Source organism: Saimiri boliviensis, chromosome X, assembly GCF_048565385.1.
Source record: "Saimiri boliviensis isolate mSaiBol1 chromosome X, mSaiBol1.pri, whole genome shotgun sequence".
Taxonomy (NCBI): Eukaryota; Metazoa; Chordata; class Mammalia; order Primates; family Cebidae; genus Saimiri; species Saimiri boliviensis.
Window position 1 is genome coordinate 63,129,729 of NC_133470.1, and position 23,048 is coordinate 63,152,776.

Here is a 23,048-nt window from a genome sequence, read left to right on the forward strand (position 1 = left end):
CTGTAGTCTCAGCCACTCAGGAGGTTGAGGTAGGAGGATGGCTTCAGCCCAGGAGTTTGAGGCTGCAATCAGCTGTAAATGCTCCATCGCATTCCAGTTTGGGTGACAGAGAGACCTTGTCTTAAAAAAATAAAAAAGTACAACGGCACTTTTAAAAACATGTGAAATACCAATACTTAAAAGTTTTGAAATGGTAATACATTAAGGCTTTAGCAGTAAAATATAATCCACAGACATGATGAACTGCCATGAGGTCAACTTACTTAGGAGAAACAAACTAACACTGGTGCCTGATGAAGATAAACAGTATATATTTAGTTTTATGGTAACAATAAAGCAGAACCATGCCGCTAATACTAGTACTGAATTAAACAGGAAATTGTACATCAACACACTTACTAGACAATATTAAATACCTATGCACTCTATAAGCCAGGAACTGTAACCAGAAAAATGCAAAAACTACGTCATGCACCTTTGGAAATCCTTAAACATAGCACAGTGATTAGGTTACCATATTAGTAGTCACTCTAGAGAAACCAAATTAGTGATGCAAGCTATACAACTAACATCATTGCAGGACAACGCATTATGGACTAAGGTGGTACTACAGAATATCCACAAATTCCTTGAGTCCACAAGGTAGCAACACTGGGCACACTTCTGACAATACAAAGGAAATAAAACTATGTCAAAGCATATAAACCAGTACTTGTAACAAGCCAAAAAAAGAGAAAAAAGATGCAGATATACATGAAAGTCTTCAAATTAATTTTTGGCTCACTAGCACAGTGACCAGGGTACCGTATTAATAACCCTATCAGAAACAAATCCATGATAACAAGCATCCAACATCATTTCAGAAACATATTTTATGGACTAACGGTAGTACTCTCTTTTCCACCAAAAATTACTTTGTGTACACAAGGAGGCCACAATGAACATACTTCCCAATAATAAGGGAAACAAAACAGAAATGGGGGTAAAGAGCCCTAAAGTTACAGTATTCTCCCCTTATCTATGGTTTTCTTTTACACAGTTTCTATTACCTGGGGTCAAACATGGTTCAAAAATACTAAATGGAAAATTTCAGAAATAACAATTCATAAATTTTAAATTGGTGTCCAGCAAAAAGAATCACTCCTTTTTCCAGTGTATACCCCACGTTATATGCTACCACCCATTAGTCAGTGCTCTTCTCGGTTCAGATTGACTGTTGCAGTAACACAGTGTTTAACAATGGCCCCAATATAAGAGTAGTGATGCCAACAATTCAGATATGCCAAAGAGAAGACATGAAGTGCTTTCTTTAGCAAAAAGGTGAGTGTTTACAATGGAATAAAAAAAGTTGTATACCAAGGCTGCCTAGAGCTTTAGGAATGAATCTAAGTGCACTTTGGGACGCCAAGATAGGAGGACCATTCGAACCCAGGAGTTTGAGAAATTATGAGGGAAAAAGAAATTCATGCTAATTTTGCTGTCAGACCTCAAACTTTGCCACAAGTATGCATGTGTAGGTAAAATCACATGGGGTTCGGTACTATCTAGTTTGAGAGATCCACCGGGAGACTTACAACCTATCCCCCACAGATAAGAGATGGAGGAAATTACTGTACCGGAAACTAGCCATTTTAATATAATAACACTTACCAATTTAAAGATGTCACTCATCTTGGTGTGGAAATAAAATGATATTATAAGTAAACAGCTTTTAACTGAATATATATTTTGCCTCTATGGTAAGGAGATCAGATGATGTTATGATCTTCCTATAACCAAATTTCCGATGGGAGTGGTGAACTAACATTTCTAAAAGGTCTTTTGGGTGAACTGAGTACTGCAAGGTTTCTGTAACAATGCTTCTTTCTAGTCCTTTTATTCCAACAGACTACACAAATCTGGATGGCTCCATGGAGTTTTAAGGTTCAAGGGTGAAAAATCTAGTTTTTATGTTGTATACAGCTAATGGCAAGCCTACTCATTCACATATCATGTAACAAAAACTGAGCTATAAACAAAGAAATCATACAAGCAAAACTACATATCTGAACCTACTACAATAGCTAAAAATTACAATCCCCTCAAAAAAGCTACACTATTAATGTTGGCTCACTAATAGAACAGCAAACTAGATTGCTACTGGAGTAATAATCTCTGAAGGGAAATGTTACTAATGCCACTATCACAAACTATAAACAATTAAAATGTTACTAATGCCACTATCACAAACTATAAACGATTACTAGCAAATTTCCATTATCACTGCTTAGTGAGACAGGAATTCCCAAAATTTAGAAGTTCATGATAAACAGATTGGGAAGGCAATGCAGGTATCAGGAAGTAGCCCTTCTAATACATCAAACAATGGAAATACACTATTAGGCCTCGAAATCCTACCAGAATATTCTTTTAAAATATTTAAGTATATGAATAAAGGACACTTAACAATTATAAAATACACTAGTGACTATGAATGGAAGCATTGGATAGTAATACTAGAAAAAAAATAGGGAACAATTTCAGATATGTGCAATTCTGCCAAGGGCATAACCATGTGGCCAAAATTCATAATACACGTCTCTCATATCAAGTTACTTCACAAGACAGCACCAAGTCTAATAATTCGTTCAAAAAGTAGAGTTGACCATCACTTCTACAGGGCCCTTAATTTTAGAGGGCCTTAAAAAGGGCCTAACTGTAATGAGGCAATAGTGAACCAAAGAATTACAGTACCAGTGTACAATAAAAATTACATTTTAAAAATTTGAAGGTCTCTACCAATTTCAATGTATTTTTGGGCAAATAGCACTGAGCCATTGAATTGTAGCACTAATGGAACCGATTTCCTGTAACTCATTTCCAACCATCTATATCAGCAAAATGCTACACTGCATGGTACAAATTATGTACCCAGAACTTGTGATTAGACATCAACTGTCCAGAATTCCACAACGAATCCCGAAAGGCCCAATACATTACAATCTATGAAAACTGAACACTATTAACCTAGAGTTACTGGGATTGAATGAATGGCCAGATGAGAACCAAGAGAATCTAGCAAATATTTCTAACTAAATTCACCCATACTGTATATACTTTGACTTGTCAAAAGTCCTTGTAAAAACTATTTTTGTCTGTAGGACAAGAATAATATTCCTATTACTTAGGAGCAGATACAGATTCTGAACTTTGGACTCTATGCCACCAGCTAAAGAGGATGCTGTGTAGACAAATTTAGTACATAATTTCCAATTGATTCATTACCAAGTTCCTGAAGAACCACCAAATTAAAAATGTTAAGATTACAAATGTGATAGAAAAATACATGCTAACAATACAGGGGAAGGAGCTCTAAAATTACTTGCAAATGACAATGGTAAGAAATCAAATTTGGTTATGAAACATTCAAGCTAAAGGACCAAAGGATATATACCTCTACACTTAAAGCAAAAACGTTGGTTCCTTCATCAAATGTCTTTTTTCCTCCGCTACTTGTGAAAGCGTCTTTTAAAATGTCTTTTTTATTGAATAATTGATTTCCGATGTTACTGAAGTGCTATACTAAGAGGAATTTCTTCATTCATAAGTTCAATTTATAAAGGGCAACATTGTGAGGGCAAATAAAGCACTACTGAAGATTCAGAATAATTTGTGAAAAATACATCACAGAATTTGGCATTTAGACATGTGAAAAATATGGGCAATAAGATACTACTTAACATTGCCAAAAATTCATGACTCCCCTCGCCAACCCCTTCCCCCGAGAAAAAGTACACAGGTACTAAACTTATAGAAATACATTTCATTGAATAGTTTCTTTAAAAACTTTAATATCAGCTGGAAAGAACTGAGGAATCCTAATTAAGCTGAAAAACACACAAGAAATGTGCACATAATGCACTCTCTAAAGGGGTAACGGAGTGGACAGTCAAGGAACTCCACATATTCAGTGCTATCTGCAAGCCGCTAAGCAGCATCTACAAATAAAAAGTAGCTGGCTGAAGTTATAGGCTGATATTACACATTAGTAACACAATGTGATCACACAAATTTGGCAAAACCTAAGGAAGTTTGAGGTGAATCAATTTGACAAAATGGATGTAAAACATGTCAGATAACAAAGGCTACATTAGGGACTACAGATTTGTACATCAGTGGTTCACCATTTCAAAAACAAGGACCAAATCTTTAATTTTATTGAGCAAATTGTACCAAATATCAATTGGCACAGAATGGAAACATCCCCACTAGGTAACTTCAGTTGGCAAATGTAATTAGACATTGCACCAAAACAAACAAACAAAAAAAAACCCTAAACACGATTCACCTATCACTATGTATATGTGAGCAAGCATGAACAATATCTCTAAGAATTAATCTTGTTCTTCATTTTGTCCTGAGAAACCAAAATTGGAATTTACACACATATCAAAATATTCCATTTGCTGAGTTTCGCTGCTAATTGGATGTTACATCCAATTTGAAAAACCAGGGCAGGTGCCATGGCTCCCCCCTGTAGTCTCAGCACTTTGAAGAACCCAGGTGGTAAGATAGCTTGTGCGCAGGAGTCAGACTATCCGGGGCAACGTAGCAAGAAAACCTTGTCTCCACATAAAATATAAACAGTAATCAGGGAAGCCAGAGAATAGGGTAGCACCACTTTTTTATACTACTTCAGAACAGCAATAATCTGGGAGTGGATGTTGACAATGCAACTGCAAAGAAGCATATATCAACATGTATAAAAGAGGCAGAAGGACTTTTTTTTTTTTAAAGACAGTCTCACTGTGTTGCCCAGGTTGGAGTGCACTGGCACGATCTCGACTCACTGCAACCATCGCCTCCCAGGTTCAAGCAATTCTCCTCCCTCAGCCTCCCAAGTAGCTAGGACTACAGGCAACTGCCACCATGACCAGCTTTTTTTTTTTTTTTTTTTTTTTTGTATTTTTAGTAGAGACGGGGTTTCACTATGTTGGGCAGGCTGGTCTTGAACTCCTGACCTCATGATCTGCGCTTCTTACCGTTTCAAAGTGAGGGGATTACAGGTGTGAGCCACCACACCTGGCTACAGATGGATTGCAAAAGGGTTCTTCAAGAAGCCAAAGTATTACTAAGACATTCATTAAAAATGACTAAGAGAAGCTATACTACTAATTTTGGGTTTCAGTCTGTTAAACCTTAGTTTTATGAAACTATGTCCTAGGAAGAATGTTTGAAATTAGTTAAGTCAATACAAATAACATTAGGTCCCTTAACTCAGTGGTGGTGAACTCGGAATATATAACCCCGTCTACCAGGTAAAATGGTTCGGAACCATAGCAGAAAAACCCCAGTTGACTAAGAGGCAAAGAAAAAAAAGCTAACAGCTTCATGACCACTTGGAAGATGACTCTCCTTGGAGCCATCATCTTGCCAGTGGGTGGAGATTCTATTGTAAAGATATAGTTCCCACAGAGCAGGAATACTATGGTGCCAGACAAAACTTTATCAGCCATCTTTCCAGAAAGCAAGTAATTTGAAGATAGGCACTAATACCATCAAGAACTCCACCTTTTTAGGATTCGGGAACTGTTGTGTATTGGTTGCGATGGTAAACTCCTATCTAAAATTTTCCTGCTTAGGTCAATCTAGGTGATATTTCATTAATGCTGTAATTCTGATTTCTTATTACCAGTTAATATAGGAGATATTTCACAATATGCTGACAGGTTCTAGAAAGCCCCTTTCTATGGATAGAAGTTATGACAAGCTATATAGAGACCTATGCATTTCCAGATTAAATGCTTTAGTCCAGTGTAGGGAGAAATCAATGAAAGTGAACTAACCTTAACTTCCAACGATGAAAAATCTTCTGTGCTGCAACATGAGGCTCCTTAACATCACTGAAATGTTGAACCAGAGAAATGTATCCATGAATCCCACCCATACTCCAAGGACACAGAAAAAAGTATTTATTCCCCCCCTTGTGGAAACTGTACAAATTGTAGTTCTCTCATGCATAAAATCTAAAGTATTTTGCTTTAAAATGCTATTTTGTGTGCTGGATCTAAATCTGAAGATGTGTTAAGCTGGTTATATATTCATATTATGATATAAATTATATTGTGCACATATATTCATAAGCTCTGTCAGTATGTTACTCTTAAAGCTTAAAATAAGCCAAATCATTCTTTTCTTGACTACTTTTAACATGTAGTTGATGCTGGGATTTGAACCAGTAAGTGCAAAAAAAGCTTTCAGGGCCCCAAAAACTAAGTATAATAAGCACCTCATACAAAGGACAGATAATGCAATATAGAGTACTCAATGCAAGGTACACTGGCCAATTCAGCTGGCAGTGATCCAAAATTACCTTTCTCAATGTCTGTTGGCATCACAGAGCTCCTTTGGCTACGTGTACCACAAGCAAAAGGCACTACAACCATCAGGCTCATTCCTCCTCCCGATGAAAGCATTGGTATTCTTTGTTGTCTTCATTGAAAGCCTTTTGCAGACATTCTTAATGTTGATACCTAAAACCATCCTTCTGGGTCAAAATCATATCACTACATGCTTTACTACCTGCTCTGGCCCTAACATAAGGTATGGAGTCTTTTAAATCGTTTTGGAGTCCCATCCAAGATCTCCTAACTCTGAGTAACACATGTAGTTAAAAAATAGTATGCAGTGAGTCCCTAAGATGAACATGAAGAGCTCAGCATAGCCATATCTGTGTCAGCAGTCTTCTGATCCTGTCAAGCAGAAATTGGTGAAAAGCACAGCTAACCCAAAGCTAACCCTTTTAGCTCCCATCCCAAGGGACTCATGGAATTTCATAAATACGTATTATTAGGTCACCAAGGGCCTTTCCTACATGTTGCAGTATTCCCTGGGGAACAAATATACAGTGCTGGTTCCTATCATCTTGTTAAGGCATTCTCATCACTTTTGAAGAACACTGGTTTCCTGTATCAGGTGAATAAAGTTCCAGGATCAATGAAACTTCTCAGTAAGTTAACTTTTCTTAACTGTACCCTCAAGCGTAAAACATAGAATATAGGAAATGCTTAAAGCCAACTTGCTGAACCAGATGACTTCTAATGTCTGTAGTTGTGTCTGTTGCTTAAATGTCCTGTACTTACCAAACACTAAGATTGGAACATGTGAAATCCACAAGAAATCTTTAGAAATATACATAGCTTAATCCCCATTTTAGTCCCTCTGTCTCTCTCCCATCAATCCAAAAATTGAATAGAATAATAAGTACTCAGAAAACACTGACAGGACACAGGATGGCCCATCAACCCCAACATGGCACCAGAAGCCAGGGAAGGGCAAAGAGGAAGCTGGATGTAATGGTGGCATTATAAGTTGGGACTTCTATATAAAGATAGTCCATATGGCCGGGCGCGGTGGCTCAAGCCTGTAATCCCAGCACTTTGGGAGGCCGAGGCGGGTGGATCACGAGGTCGAGAGATCGAGACCATCCTGGTCAACATGGTGAAACCCCGTCTCTACTAAAAATACAAAAAATTAGCTGGGCATGGTGGCGTGTGCCTGTAATCCCAGCTACTCAGGAGGCTGAGGCAGGAGAATTGCTTGAACCCAGGAGGCGGAGGTTGCGGTGAGCTGAGATCGCGCCATTGCACTCCAGCCTGGGTAACAAGAGCGAAACTCCGTCTCAAAAAAAAAAAAAAAAAAAAAAGATAGTCCATAAACTTCATTTTCAACATACTGAGCATGTTGAAAGTGAAATAGTAAAGCTGCAAAGTAGTAATATTTTTCAAAGTCACTGCTAATAATCACAATGGTTGCTTGTCAGGGCTTGGTAATAGAACTGCAGCCACTCCTGACTTTTAGGGCACATGATCAGTTACAAAACCCTATCCCCTGATTCTTACAGGATATGCACCCTTCCCTCCATGCTGCCCCAAACACCTTCGCTAATGCTCCCCATCACACAGACACCACAGCCCCATATCACAAGAAATCATCCCTTCCATATAGTTCTTATGGCCTAAACCAACTGGTCCCTCACACAGTGTTTGAATTCACCCAGAGCATGGACAATTGCTAAACCTCAAAATACATGAAACCAGCAAAAGGGGGTAAAAGTAGGGCTATGACTTGTAACGAGACGGGGACCGACTTGGGGGTGATGTGATCACATTTCTTCTCGAACTGATGATCAATTTCTTCAAAGCACTATGCAGGCTTTTCCTTCTTTTAAACAGATTCTAAATGGACCCTCCAACCCTTCCCCTCTTTCCCTCCTCTCCCAAACCCTCAGGAATAAAATTCCTAATAACATCAACACTTACATTACAGGAGATGTTTACCAGTTATACACTATCCCACTCTTTTTATTTCCCTTTTGTTATATAACAAATGAGAAGCCAAGACTCTAAAACATCTTAAACTCCAAAAACAAAGTACTCGAAGGGCACGTGCAGTTGGCTTGAGTTTTCAATCTAGCCTGGGGAAGTACAGACAAGCCACCCCACATCCAACCCCATATCTCAATGTTCAAACCTAAAAATTGATGGGTATAATCAGATTAATGAAGTAGTCATCTATTAAGCTCTAGTATTTTATAGATTATGGACTTGTTTTCCACTTTTCAAACCACATGTCCCTTACCTTGAGGCTCTGGAGAGGTACTGTCAAACAAAACAACTCTGGCAGTAGCAGCAGCCCCAAAGGACTTAGATCAATATTCTGAAGATGAAATTCTTCCAAATAAGCAGCAGGTTGTCCATCATGAAAAAGTCTAATGCTAAATGAGTTCTTCTACTGTCCTGCCCTCAGGACATGAGGGTACCATTTAAAGTTTGATATAAGGCAACATGAGGCATCCAATGCCCGAGTAAAAGGGAATATAACCCCTGATATTTAAGAATGCACTGGGGCCAGGGTAAAACAAAGTGACTTCTTGGACAGACTAACTTAATTCTATAGGCAATATGAAAATTAAGAGGTCATTGGTGATATGGAAAAAGGCTAAAGGTAAATAGGGGAAAACTACAAAGGGCTCCCTAAATCACTTGTGATCACCTGCTTAGTAATTCATATACTTACTAAGTATATGCTTCGGCTAGGCAACTATTGGGATATTTATCCATACTTCTCTTCCTTTAATATGTGTTAGTATATCCTAAACAATTCAAAGTTTTCTTTGAACTATAAGATGCCATGAATTAAGCCTTCAAATTTAAATTGGAACTGGAAGGGATTCTGATCCTGTTAAAATTATTTTCTCTCCAATTACATTTATCTGTACAATGTACATTAATAATTAATTTATTAGAGGATTAATACCAATAATTAACTTGTTAGAGGATCCAGGAAACAATATCTGCAAGGCCCAGAGCAGATCATAATAAATAGGCATGCAGACGTAAGATGTTCAGTTTTAGAACAGTAAAGCTATGCTTTCTTTAAAATCAAACAATTGCACAATACATTATAGTCTACAACTTACTCTAGTTCAAATAAAAAACACTTTCCCCCATTACAGAAAGACAGCCCTCCTCCCAGCAACATTCCAGACAGGATAGATTGATTCCTCACCTGACATAACTCCAAAATCATCATTGAACAAAACGGGAAGTCAAAGTGAGGCTGAAGACCTCAAAGTATAGGGGACTAAACCTGCAAAGTACTATCTGTGGCAAAACAGTTGACTTGATTGGAGGTTAGCTCCCAAGAATCTTTCTGTCCTGGTAGCCAGATAAAGTAATCAAAGGGTAATCCTCTACTTGGAAGCCAGAGCCAGTGTAGTAGTTAGGAACAAGTCTCATGTTAAAGGGCTTCTTCCATGGAGTGTGGTTAATGTGCAAAAAACATGACTATAATAAGGTTGTTAGAACAGACTCACCATAACAGGAAATACCAGAGAGGTCAAGGGTATCTAGGAAAGTCTAAAGATGATGATGTAATACAAATAGAGCAATTAAGAGGTTACATTCTTGCATTACAAGAAATGAGGTTTAGGCTGGGCGCGGTGGCTCATGCCTGTAATCCCAGCACTTTGGGAGGCCAAGGCGGGTAGATCACGAGGTCAAGGGTCGAGACCATCCCGGTCAACATGGTGAAACCCCGTCTCTACTAAAAATACAAAAATTAGCTGGGCATGGTGGCGCATGCCTGTAGTCCCAGCTACTCGGGAGGCTGAGGCAGAATTGCTTGAACCCAGGAGGCGGAGGTTGCGGTGAGCCGAGATCGCGCCATTGCACTCCAGCCTGGGTAACAAGAGCGAAACTCAGTCTCAAAAAAAAAAAAAAAAAAAAGAAATGAGGTTTCAAAGAGAAAGTCTAGAATTTACTGGCTAGCCATTCTTGTCCAGTTGTGAACTTCTATTGGTTTGATGACCTCTTTGAAATGTATTAAAAACAAGAGTAACATTAGTGTTGGTGAGATGAGTACATCAATTAGAAGAACCTGCAGGTTTGGCTATCCCTAAAACAAGCCAACCTTAGGAAGAAATGTATTTTAAAAAGAAAAAAAAAAGAAGGCTGAGGCAGGAGAATTGCCTGAACCCAGGAGGCGGCGGTTGCCATGAGCCAAGATTGTGCCACTGCACTCCAGCCTGGGTAACAAGAGCGAAACTCCATCTCAAGAAAAAAAAAAAGAAAAAAAGAAAAAAAAAAGGACATTTCTTCCTAAGGTGGCTCTAAAAAACAAAAACAAACAAAAACAAAAACAAAAAACAAACAAAAAACACACACAGAGCACACACACACACACACACACACACACACACACACACACACAGAGAGAGAGAGAGAGAGAGAGGTTCTTGCTATGTTGTCCAGGCTGAAGTGTAATGGGTATTCACAGGCATGATCTCAGTACTGATCATCATGGGAATTTTGACCTGCTCCATTTCCAACCTGAGCTGGTTCACTGCTCCTCATGCAACCTGGTGGTCCCCTGTGCCAGGGAGGTCACCATATTGATGCCAATTGGCATAGCTCACTACAGCTCAGAACTCCTGGGCTCAAGCAATCCTCCCTCCTCAGCCTTTCAAGTAGCTAGGGCTACAAGCACATGCCTCCAAGCCCAGCAAAAATAGCCTTTTAAGAAGTCATTTCCAAATAAGGTTATTCTTCCTGTCAGGTTTGAAAAACATGTGGACACAATGGTCACATCCAGGTGTGTACTAAAGAGGCACTGCAGTTAATCCTACCTACCTGTGCTATAAAATTTTCAGATTGTGTATTCTTGACTGATCTTCCTAGGAACACAGTCACCACTGGATATTGAAAAGGACCTATTTTTTACCTCCAACTGAAGCATCATTGATAAAGATAATGAGTCTTTACTATGTGATATTGGGGTCTATGTTACTGACAGTAGCTGCCCTCAATTACCCCATCTGAAAAAAATAAGGATTGTTATTAGAAATTACTTCCTAAGTTAAAAACTGAGCTATGCATACATAGAACAATGTATGACACTTAACAGTTAATGTGTGTTCAGTTAATGTTAACTACTGGGTTTTTGTTTTTTGCTTTGAAATGGACTCTCACTCTCTCACCCAGTCTGGAGTGCAGTGGCGCAATCTCAGCTCACTGCAACCTCCACCTCCCGGGTTCAAGCGATTCTCATGCCTCAGCCTCGAGAGTAGCTGGGATTACATGCAAGCACCACTACACTTGGCTAATTTTTTGTGGGTTTTTTTTTTTTTTTTTTTTTTTTTTTCAGTAGAGACAGGGTTTCACCATGTTGGTCAGGCTGGTCTTGAACTCTCAACCTCAGGTGATCTGCCTGCCTCAGCCTCCCAAAGTGCGGGGATTACAGGCATAAGCCACCGTGCCTGGCCTGTTAACTATTTTTATCAAAAGACTACTATAAAAAAAGAATGCACTGCCTAGAATGGAACAAACAGGTAAGAGATAATTAAGAGGTTTGTTTTGTTTTGTTTTGTTGTTTTGTTTCTGAGACAGAGCCTTGCTCTGTCGCCGAGGCTGGAGTGCAGTAGTGCGACTTTGGCTCACTGCAACCTCCACCTCCGGGGTTGAAGCGATTCTCCTGCCTCAGCCTCCTAAGCCATTGGGATTACAGGCACCTGCCACCACGCCCAGCTAATTTTTGTATTGTTAACACAGTAGAGACAGGGTTTCACCATGTTGGCCAGGCTGGTCTTGAACTCCTGACCTCGTGACCCACCTGCCTCAGCCTTCCAAAGTGCTGGGATTACAGGTGTGAGCCACTGCACCCGGTAATCAAGATATATTTAAATGAGGCCCGGCATGGTGGCTTATGCCTGTAATCCCCCAGCACTTTGGGAGGCTGAGGCAGGCAGATCACTTGACTTCAAGAGTTGGAGACCAGTCTGGCCAACATAGTGAAACCCTGTCTCTACTAAAAATACAAAAATTAGCCAGGAATGATGGTGCCTGCCTGTAGCCACAGCTACTCAGGAAGCTGAGGCAGGAGAATCGCTCAAACCCAGGAGAAAGAGGCTGCAGTGAGCCAAGATCACGACACTGCACTCCAGCCTGGGTGACAGCATGAAACCTTGTCTCAAAAATAAATAAATAAACAAACAAACAAATAAATATTTAAATGAGAAGTATCACAGTTGTTTTTGAAAGAAAAGTACTAGAAAAGTAGATTAAAAGCATAAAATGACCCTACAGTCATTAAAATCATCTAGTGAAACAGAAATGAACAGAGACATGTCCTAGCATACGGATGAAACTAGAAAACAAAGAATAGAAATGCAAAAAAGACACACGCGCATGTGCACACACACACACACACACACACACACAATCAGGTTTCTAACAAGTTTAGTTTGTAGTAAGAAGTTGTCAGAGAAATATGAACACAAAAATGTATCCATAAGTATTTTAAATGTATTATGTTCAAATTTAATAAAAAACTAAGTCGTAATGTTTAAAAAGAAAAAAAATTAATTAAAAAATAAAAGGAAATGTTTTAAAACAATCATGGTCCAAATGAAAGGTTTCTATGAATTCACATCTAAAGACAAGAAAATGTTCTTGTTAAGAGCCACCTAAATATGTCATAAATATATGTACACACTAGAAAGAAATATAGCAATAATCCAGTGGTTCTGCATATTTTTAATTGTTCTATGCTTTTTTTTTCAAATTTTTGAAAATGAATACCTATGGCCTTTTATAATTTTTTAATATAAAGTATACTGGAGGTAAATAAAATGATTTTTTGTAACCGTAAGTCAGAGATATGTATTTGAACTTATTCCTTCCTTTAAATAATTGACTGAAGGCTCTCAGAGAATATGGGGGGAATACCAAGGAATAAAAGAAAGCAAGCAACAGATGTTTAGGTAGTGGACATTAACTTTACACAACACACTGACCTACATTAAATAGAATAGCTTAGGTTGGGTACGGTGGCTCATGCCTGTAATCCCAGCACTTTGGGAGTCTGACGCGGGTGGATCATGAGGTCAGGGGTTCGAGACCAGCCTAGCCAACATAGTGATACCCCATCTCTACTAAAAATATAAAAATATTAGCCAGGTGTGGTGGCGGAAGCCTGTAACCTCAACTACTTGGGAGGCTGAGGCAAGCAGAATTGCTTAAACCTGGGAGGCGGAGGTTGCAATGAGCCGAATCGTGCCACTGCACTCCAGACCGCTAGACAGTGTGAGACCCCCTCTTAAAAAAAAGAGCTTTAAAAAATGTTTTTTAAAACACATAAAACTATTTATTTTTATTTTTATTTTTTGAGACGGAGTTTCGCTTTTGTTACCCAGGCTGGAGTGCAATGGCGCAATCTCGGCTCACTGCAACCTCCGCCTTCTGGGTTCAAGCAATTCTCTGGCCTCAGCTTCCCGAGTAGCTGGGACTACAGGTGTGCACCACCATGCCCAGCTAATTTTTGTATTTTTAGTAGAGAAGGGGTTTCACCATGTTGACCAGGATGGTCTCGACCTCATGACCTCGTGATCCACCCACCTTGGCCTCCCAAAGTGCTGGGATTATAAGCGTGAGCCACTGCGCTCGGCCACATAAAACTATTTTAATGTAACTGTTTTACTTTAATCAAGGAGGAAAAGAATGAACAGTGATGCCAATATATCACATCTAGAATAGAAAATATGTGTTAATTTTTGGATAGCCTATGATAATATCACTATCACTGCCTCATAATCCCAGTAAACTGAAGTTGTATCTTAATACTTCAGAGTCAACTTGAAGATTTTTATTGCAAAAGTTAGACAATTCTTGATTTTATGTTACCATGACCAAGCTCGTTAGCTTAATAAAATGTGTAAGCAATTAACAAAAGCATCACATGAATATTCCAGAGCAGAATAATCCATTAGATACCAGAAACACAAAATGTGGTATTATAAGTAAATTGTGTATCTAAACAAATACATACTAATAGATGTGGTATATAAACAAAACATGGTACACAAACAAAATGAATGGATAAATAAAATGTGGCATATACATACAATGAAATATTATTCGGCTATAAAAAAGAATAAAGTTCTGACATATGCTATAACATGTATGAACCTTGAAGACATTATGGCTAAGTGAAATATGCCAGACGAAAAAGGACAAATATTGTATGATTCCACTCATACAAAATATTTGAAGCAGGCAAATTTAGAGACTGAAAGTAGATTAGAGGTTACCAAGGGCTATAAAGGAGAAGGAAGGAAACAAATGTAGCATATGAGACAAATGTACTAGACTAATACAAGATGTTAACAATAGGAGAAACTGGGTGTAGAACATATGGGAACTCTGTACTATGTAACTTTTTTATAAATAAAAAATGTTCTGAAACAAAACATTTATTTAAAAAAAAAAAAAAACAGGATGACAACTACCCTCATAAAAATTTACCCTATAAACAGATTAACACACATTTTGAATTTTCTAAGTGCTAAAAATTATACTTACTACAAATTCAGTAAATCAAACTGAACTAAGTTTATAACATCCTTGTAAAATCTCTGGTGCACAAGGACAATTTTGGAAAACCTGTTTTGTGCTATAGTGGTAAAATACAGGTTACATAGCCTTGTGTACGTGAAGAAAATTACTTAAGCAACTGTAAAATGGTTAACACTGCAGCATAAATCAAAATATTTTTGGAAGAGCAATTTGAGAAGAACTTTAATAAATAAGAACTGTTCATACTTTTACCAACTTTTTCAAGGATGCCATCATATAGAAATCATAAAACTACTTGTAAAAAGATACAAGGGTAAGTTTTCACTGCACCATTTTTTGTGAAAGGGACAATCTAAAGTCTTATTGATAAAGAAATGTTAAATTATGTTACATAAAATATGATAGCCATGAACTTGCATTTCACACTAACAGCCAAGTATTCTGATGCATAGTCCAGAGTCACATGTTAAACACTAAAATTGATGCTATTAAAAACATAAAATTAAATGAATTGTGTATGAAAAGAGGTCCCGTTAAAGCCATGCAAAGACCATGGCAAGGCAGACAACTCTCTATGAATATGACAGTCATGACACACCTCATAAAAATTACTTATGACTCAACCAAAAACACAAGCAGTATGCAGCAATGGGCATGCAACAAAATATAGATCATGAATTATCAGAACTGTTTCTAATAGCTCTGCTACTGTTACATGCACTCTTTTATTAAAAAGCATCCTACATTAACTTTAGTAAGTAAATTTTCTGTTACAAAGTCCATATAGGCATTTATACCATGTGACATCTGGCAGAAATATATATGTATGTATAATAGTAGCAAGGAAAAACAAAAACCTGGGTAGAATTAACACAAACTAGATTAATAAAAACATTAAAGATGGAGACTAGTAAATTGCTGAAGTAGGGAAGACAAGAGTCATGAAAAGTCATTGACTCAAACATTGTTAAAACAGAACCAAGAAATTTAGAGTATATGGAACAGCATCACATAAATGAGTCTAAATGCAGACAGGCAGCAAGTAGGCACAATAAATATCAACATTTATAGTACTTCCACAATCAAAATAATTCTATGCTATCACAGGAAGACAGTTAATGACACCAACCAGTGAGTCTAGAAATGGACTCAAATAGGTGAGAATTTAGTATTTGATATACAGAACTTCAAATGAATGAGCAAGCCAGGCACAGGGGTATACATGCCTGCAATCTCAGATACTTAGGAGGCCGAGTCAGAAGGATCGCTTGAGCCCGGGAGTACAAATCTAGCCTGGGCAAAATGGCAAGACCCTGCCTCTTCAAAAAAAAAAAAAAAAAAAAAAAAGAGTGAGCAAAATGTAGATTTTTCAATAAATAGTATTGAGAAAACAGCTAGTCATTCAAAATAAACTGTGAGATCATTATATGGCTACCAGCGTCAAAGTGAAATCCAAATTGATCAATAACTTAAAAATAACTAAATCATAAAAGCACTAAAAAGAAGCTACTCATGTGATATTCATTTCCTCTGACTTACTAAAAGCTATATTCAAAGATTTCCTAAAATTGAAACATTTTTGCATGGTTGGTATGAATACCATTTTCCCAATTGTGTACAGATCATGAATTTGCTCCTGGATTCTTGTTGCCAAATGTTTATTTAGGTTACTTGCTTACATATCACTACTAAAAATTCGTCTACAGATTTATTTTTCGGCTTTTATCAAGCTATTGTTTCTTCAATATGACAACTTCATAATAAGACCATTGTCTTTCATATGCAGAGACCATCTCTGGAAGGTTGCTTGTATCTGGTAAGGAGGAAGGAAGATTAAGCCTGGAAATCTAAAAGCAGAAAGAAAACTTTTAACTAGAACAACTTTAGTACAAATTGAATTTTGTACTACTTACCATTTGCACATATTGCTGTTTTTTTTAAACAACTTATAATCTCATCTCTACAAAAAAATTAAAAATTAGTGGAGTATGGTGGCCTGTGCTTATAGACCCAGCTACTCAGGAGGCTGAGGTAGGAAGATCACTTGAGTCCAGGAGGTGGAGGTTGCAGTCAGCCAAGATCGTGCCACTGCACTCCAACCTGGGTGACAAAAGGAAACTCTGCTTCCAAAAAAAAAAAAAAAAAAGCCGGGGGTATGGTGGCACACGCTACTCAGGAAGCTGAGGTGAAAGGATTGCTTGAGCCCGGGAGGTCAGTGTTGCAGTGAGTCCAGATCTTGCCACTGCACTCCAGCCTGGGCAACAGAGTAAGACTGTCTTAACAACAACAACAACAAAAAAGTGAGAGAAAGAAAAAAGAAAAAAGAAAGAAAGAAATGCCACTGGACTGCAACTTACAAATTATTAAAATGGTATATTTTATGCTATATATATTTTACTACATATACCAAAAAAGGAAAAATCACCTGGATCTTCCAAACATTACATATAGAAAATTTTTGTTCTCACTCTGGATATATTTGCCCCATTCTCCTAGCACCTACAGGTAACTGCTATTATATCTCAGTGCTATGTGTTTAAAAAATATAAGTAAACATGGATGTTTTGCCCATTTTCTTCCATAGAAGAAAACTTATTATATGTATTATCTTTATACACCTTTTTCCACTTAATATTGCCTTGAAATTTTATATTACTGCATAGACTGCCGCCTCATTCATTTCTACAGCATTCTAGTATTCCATTATGAGAATCTACCAGTTAATCCAGACCTTTATTGATGACCCCCAGATCATTTCCAACCTTTTTCTATTACAAAATATTCTTCAATGTTACATATGCAACTTGTTTCACTTTTTCAGATATGTAGGATAATTCTTAGAAGAGGAATCACTAGATGAAATAAAGGTGACTGTAATTTTTTTTCTCCCTTACCCCTAGGAAGGCCGCCTCTACTCAGCTAGCAGCAGGAAACCACCTGCCTTGGGGCTCAAATGGAGGAGTGGGTGGGTTGGCTCAAACCTTCTGTCCCCAGCTCTTTTGAAACTCCAGATCCCTGGCTTCATCTTAAGCAAAAGTACTGTGACAGCTGCAGTTTTCTCCTCCTTTCCAGAAACTGAGTGAGGACATGGGGAAAAGCCACCCTGGAACATATGCGAATGCTGCCTAAAACCCAACAAGCCACAGGGTCAGGACTAGCTAACTGCAGCCCCACAGCCACCACCTACCAGAACCCCGGGGAGATTCCCCAGGGCAACTATAACTTTGACAAGTATCTCCAAAGTGTCCTTCATAAGTATTATATTATTTTGCATTCCAGCATTCTATAAGTGCCAGTTTTCCCACAGTCCTGCCAATAAAGTTCTCAAATATTAACTTTCTGTAGTTTTTCACATTTCTCCTATAAATGAATTAAGCATTCTTTCATATGTTAAAGTGCCCTTGTTTTTACTGGGAATTATCTGTTCATGACCATTGTTCATTTTTAACTACGGTCTTTTGAGGCAAATATTGTTTCCAGTTTCTCGTTTCTCTTTTGACTTCAATTAGAGCATTTTGACACAAAATATTTTGTTTAAAAATATTAATATATTAAAAATATTTTATTTTTATGTAGATGCATTTATGAATCTTATTTTATGGCTCTGATGTTTGAAGACAGAAAGATAAAGATGTGTTTACAATTCAGTGAGCAAAGGATGGTTTCATTAACAAATGGAATGTATACTTAACTAATCAAGACAGAGAAGAATAAACCCTTTCCGCTTAAATATAAGATTAAGAATTAAAAGACTTTGGAAGAATATGCAAAAATATACACAAATATACTGATTTGGTCTCATAGTTCATAATTCCTTTATGAAAATAAATCAAAAGTCAAATATTTACTAAATATGTTAAACCCAATTAAATTGTATGTCATGACATTTATCAATCTTTTGTTTTAGGAATTCTTTTGATATTAGAAATAAGAAAAGGTTTGACATACTTAGTATCCTTAATATTTTAAGTACTCTTTCCAATTTTTTTTTTCTTATTTTCAGCTCAGCTTTGAGCATTGATAAGCACTCTTTCTTTTGATATTAGAAATAAGAAAAGGTTTGACATACTTAGTATCCTTAATATTTTAAGTACTCTTTCCAATTTTTTTTCTCTTTTTTCAGCTCAGCTTTGAGCATTGATAAGCACTCTTTTTAAGAAAAGGTTTGGGCCGGGCGCAGTGGCTCAAGCCTGTAATCCCAGCACTTTGGGAGGCCGAGGTGGGTGGATCACGAGGTCGAGAGATCGAGACCAACCTGGTCAACACGGTGAAACCCCGTCTCTACTAAAAATACAAAAAATTAGCTGGGCATGGTGGCGCATGCCTGTAATCCCAGCTACTCAGGAGGCTGAGGCAGGAGAATTGCCTGAACCCAGGAGGCGGAGGTTGCGGTGAGCCGAGATCGCGCCATTGCACTCCAGCCTGGGTAACAAGAGCGAAACTCCATCTCAAAAAAAAAAGAAAAGGTTTGACATACTTAGTATCCTTAATATTTTAAGTACTCTTTCCAATTTTTTTTTTCTTTTTTCAGCTCAGCTTTGAGCATTGATAAGCACTCTTTTTTTTTTTTTTTTGAGACGGAGTTTCACTCTTGTTACCCAGGCTGGAGTGCAATGGCGCGATCTCGGCTCACCGCAACCTCCGCCTCCTGGGTTCAGGCAATTCTCCTGCCTCAGCCTCCTGAGTAGCTGGGATTACAGGCACACGCCACCATGCCCAGCTAATTTTTAGTATCTTTAGTAGAGACGGGGTTTCACCGTGTTGACCAGGATGGTCTCAATCTCTTGACCTCGTGATCCACCCGCCTCAGTCTCCCAAAGTGCTGGGATTACAGGCTTGAGCCACCGCGCCCGGCCGATAAGCACTCTTTAAAGAGAAACATTTTAATGTTTTGGAAGTGCTTTCCATAGTAATAAGCCTGTCCTCCCTTGACTCCTCAGCCCAGCTGACTAGCATAGCTAGGAAAGAGCCCATCAGGCTGAAAGTTAATAAGAACTCAGCCGGGCGCGGTGGCTCAAGCCTGTAATCCCAGCACTTTGGGAGGCCGAGGCAGGTGGATCACGAGGTCAAGAGATCGAGACCATCCTAGTCAACATGGTGAAACCCCGTCTCTACTAGAAATACAAAAAATTAGCTGGGCATGGTGGCGCATGCCTGTAATCCCAGCTACTCAGGAGGCTGAGGCAGGAGAATTGCCTGAACCCAGGAGGCTGAGGTTGCGGTGAGCCGAGATCGCGCCATTGCACTCCAGCCTGGGTAACAAGAGCGAAACTCCGTCTCAAAAAAAAAAAGAAAGTTAATAAGAACTGAAGTTCATGGCTGTAATCACACTGCTTTGGGAGGCTGAGGTGGGAGGATCACTTGAGGCCCATAGGTCAAGACCAATCTGGGCAACATAGTCAGACCCCATTTTCTAACAACAAAAAAATTAGCAGGGGGTGGTAGGAGGCTGAGGCAGGAAGATCACTTGAACCCAGGAGTTCAAGGTTGCAGTGAGCTATGATCACACCACCGCAATACAGCCTGTGCAACAGCCTGTACAACTCTGTCTCTAAAAATGGAACCCAAGTTTTCAATATGCATAGCCACATATAAACTAGAATTTAAGTTCTCAACATTCATGTAGAAGCAGAAACTCTGAGTAAGTGGACAATCTAGGGTAGAGAAGGGCATAGAAAGTCAAGAGAGCAAAACAACCTGAGGCAAGATGACGACAAAGCAAAAATGCAGAGCAAACATGGATGCACATACAAAAACATAGTTTCTCCAGATGCCTAGATTTCCTAATAGCTTTCTAGTTCCTTTTACTGAGAGGCATAGCTACATACCAGTTCCTTCGGTGGGTTTCCAGTAAAACCTCTATCTCCCTTACTGCTCACAAGCCTATAAATAGCCTTGCAATTTATAGACCCTTCATTTGATCTGGCATTTGTGTTCTTCACAACAAAAACATTACTAAAACCAGAGGCAAAATATAAAAATGTAACTGTCATATAATGAAGAATAAATCTAGTCTTTGTCACCTGTTCCTGGTACAGAGCTTCAGAGAGGCTTGGAATTTCCTGATTGATTGCAGTGTCTTTGTTATTCATAAGGAGCGCCTTTGGACTATACCTGAGTTTATACTTATGTGTGACTCAAGGTAGGGCTTCACATAGTTTCAAAGGATGGCCTGGCCATGCCAGAAAGACCAAGCATATGATTAGAGGGTTGGAACTTTTAGCCACATCCCCAGATGTTCAGAGAGCAAAGAGGAGCTGGAGAAGGAAGTTAATCACGTGGCCACTAAAACTCTGGACACTCAAAGCTCAAGGAGCTTCCTGGTGGGTGAACATTTTGTGTACCTGGTAGTTAGCATCAGAATTGCAATGAATTGCAGGATACCCAGTAGGTGTCAATTGGTGTCATAACAGTATCTATCACTCATTATTTACCTACCAACTAATGAAATTATTAGCTTTTTTCCACCAAAGTAGTACATTTTCATTAAGAAAAAAGGATAACCAACATGAACACTTTGGTGGCTACACTTCAACATTTTTAACTCTACTAGGAGAACATATCAAAGAGGTTACAAAACTTACCTCAATTTTCAATATGGAGGAAAATACTATTACCTGTATCAAATTATGCCCAGATACCACAGCCAATCTGTGTTTTTAAATCTTGTCAAATGAAGATGCCTATTATTTTAAACAAACTTCCTATATTCTAATTACACTGATGTGAAACCACACAATAAAATTTAATATTCCCATGCACTTCTTTTTTTTTTTTTTTTTTTTTTTTTTTTTTTTTTTTTTTGAGACGGAGTTTCGCTCTCGTTACCCAGGCTGGAGTGCAATGGCGCGATCTTGGCTCACCGCAACCTCCGCCTCCTGGGCTCAGGCAATTCTCCTGCCTCAGCCTCCTAAGTAGCTGGGATTACAGGCACGCGCCACCACGCCCAGCTAGTTTTTTGTATTTTTAGTAGAGACGGGGTTTCACTATGTTGACCAGGATGGTCTCGATCTCTCGACCTTGTGATCCACCCACCTCGGCCTCCCAAAGTGCTGGGATTACAGGCTGAGCCACCGCGCCCGGCCCCATGCACTTCTTGGATGCCAATTTCCAAATAAACTGTGGGGAAGGAATGACACCCAAAATTGAAAATTAACAGTTCTTTCATTTAACTATATGCATAGTATGAGAGCAAGAGGGAGCAAGCAAAAACAGCCAATATAGTAAAGATTTTGTTTAAATCCTGTTATGCTCTTTAACATACTTAAAGGACTCCCAATATTTTTTAGTATTCCCCAAATATAACAAGAATCATGTATTTAAACTCATTCTTATTAAACCGGCCCACTCTTGCCATTAAGCAGTTTGCATGTGATCAGTTACAAAAGGGTCCAATATTTATCTATTTTATACATTCAACTTATGTGCACACGCCTGAGACTAGTATCCTTAGGAAGACCTGTTGCCAAGGTTGACCTTTTACTAGATTGTGCAAATAAAAGTAAGTCATGTTGAATACCTGCTTTCCTTCCAGGAATCTGGAATTTTGGTACATGCCAAGCAGAAAGTTGCCTACAGGACCAACCTACAATAAAAACTCTGGGAGCCAAGTCTCTAATGGGCTTCCCCTGGAGTATATGTTGAAGCATTGGGACTCCTCTGACCTTGAAACTTTGAAGAAAAAGTAGCTTATTTTCTTTTGCACAAGGGTATGGCCTTTTTACTGACCCTTAAAGTATTGCAAGATCAACCCAGCTCTTTTAGCAACTATATCGGGCAGGCCCAGGGAAAATAGTTCCCCAAAATTATTAACTTTCAAGGAAATCATCTGAGGGTTCCCCTTATTTGGGGCTCCTTCAAGGACCTTAGGCAAGTAAAGGGAAACTGAGGCTGATTTTCTGACAACCCTGATAGGTATATAGAAGCTTTCCAAAATTTAACTCAGGTATTTGACCTCATATGGAGGGATGTTACGTTGCTGCTAAGTCAAACCCTCATTGCAGAGCCAATATCTCTTAACAACCCTATTGAAACTCCTTTCTATGGCGTTTTTCCTTCTTTTGTGGTTCAAAATGGCTTCTATCTCTTTTCTAATGTTCTTTCAACCTGGGAAAAGTTAATTTTCCAAACCTTAAAATGCTTGGCGTAGAGTTGAGC

The 23,048-nt window shown here is 38.5% G+C and overlaps 1 long non-coding RNA gene across 3 annotated transcripts in view; it reads right to left on the minus strand.

Annotated features, from left to right (window-relative positions):
• Positions 1 to 23,048, minus strand: part of LOC141582867 (uncharacterized) — a 91,886-nt gene that overhangs the window by 31,441 nt on the left and 37,397 nt on the right. For all 3 annotated transcript variants that reach the window (XR_012515775.1, XR_012515776.1, XR_012515774.1), the window contains exon 3: positions 1 to 23,048. This exon is cut by the window's right edge and continues 22,114 nt beyond it. This is a non-coding gene — a long non-coding RNA (uncharacterized LOC141582867).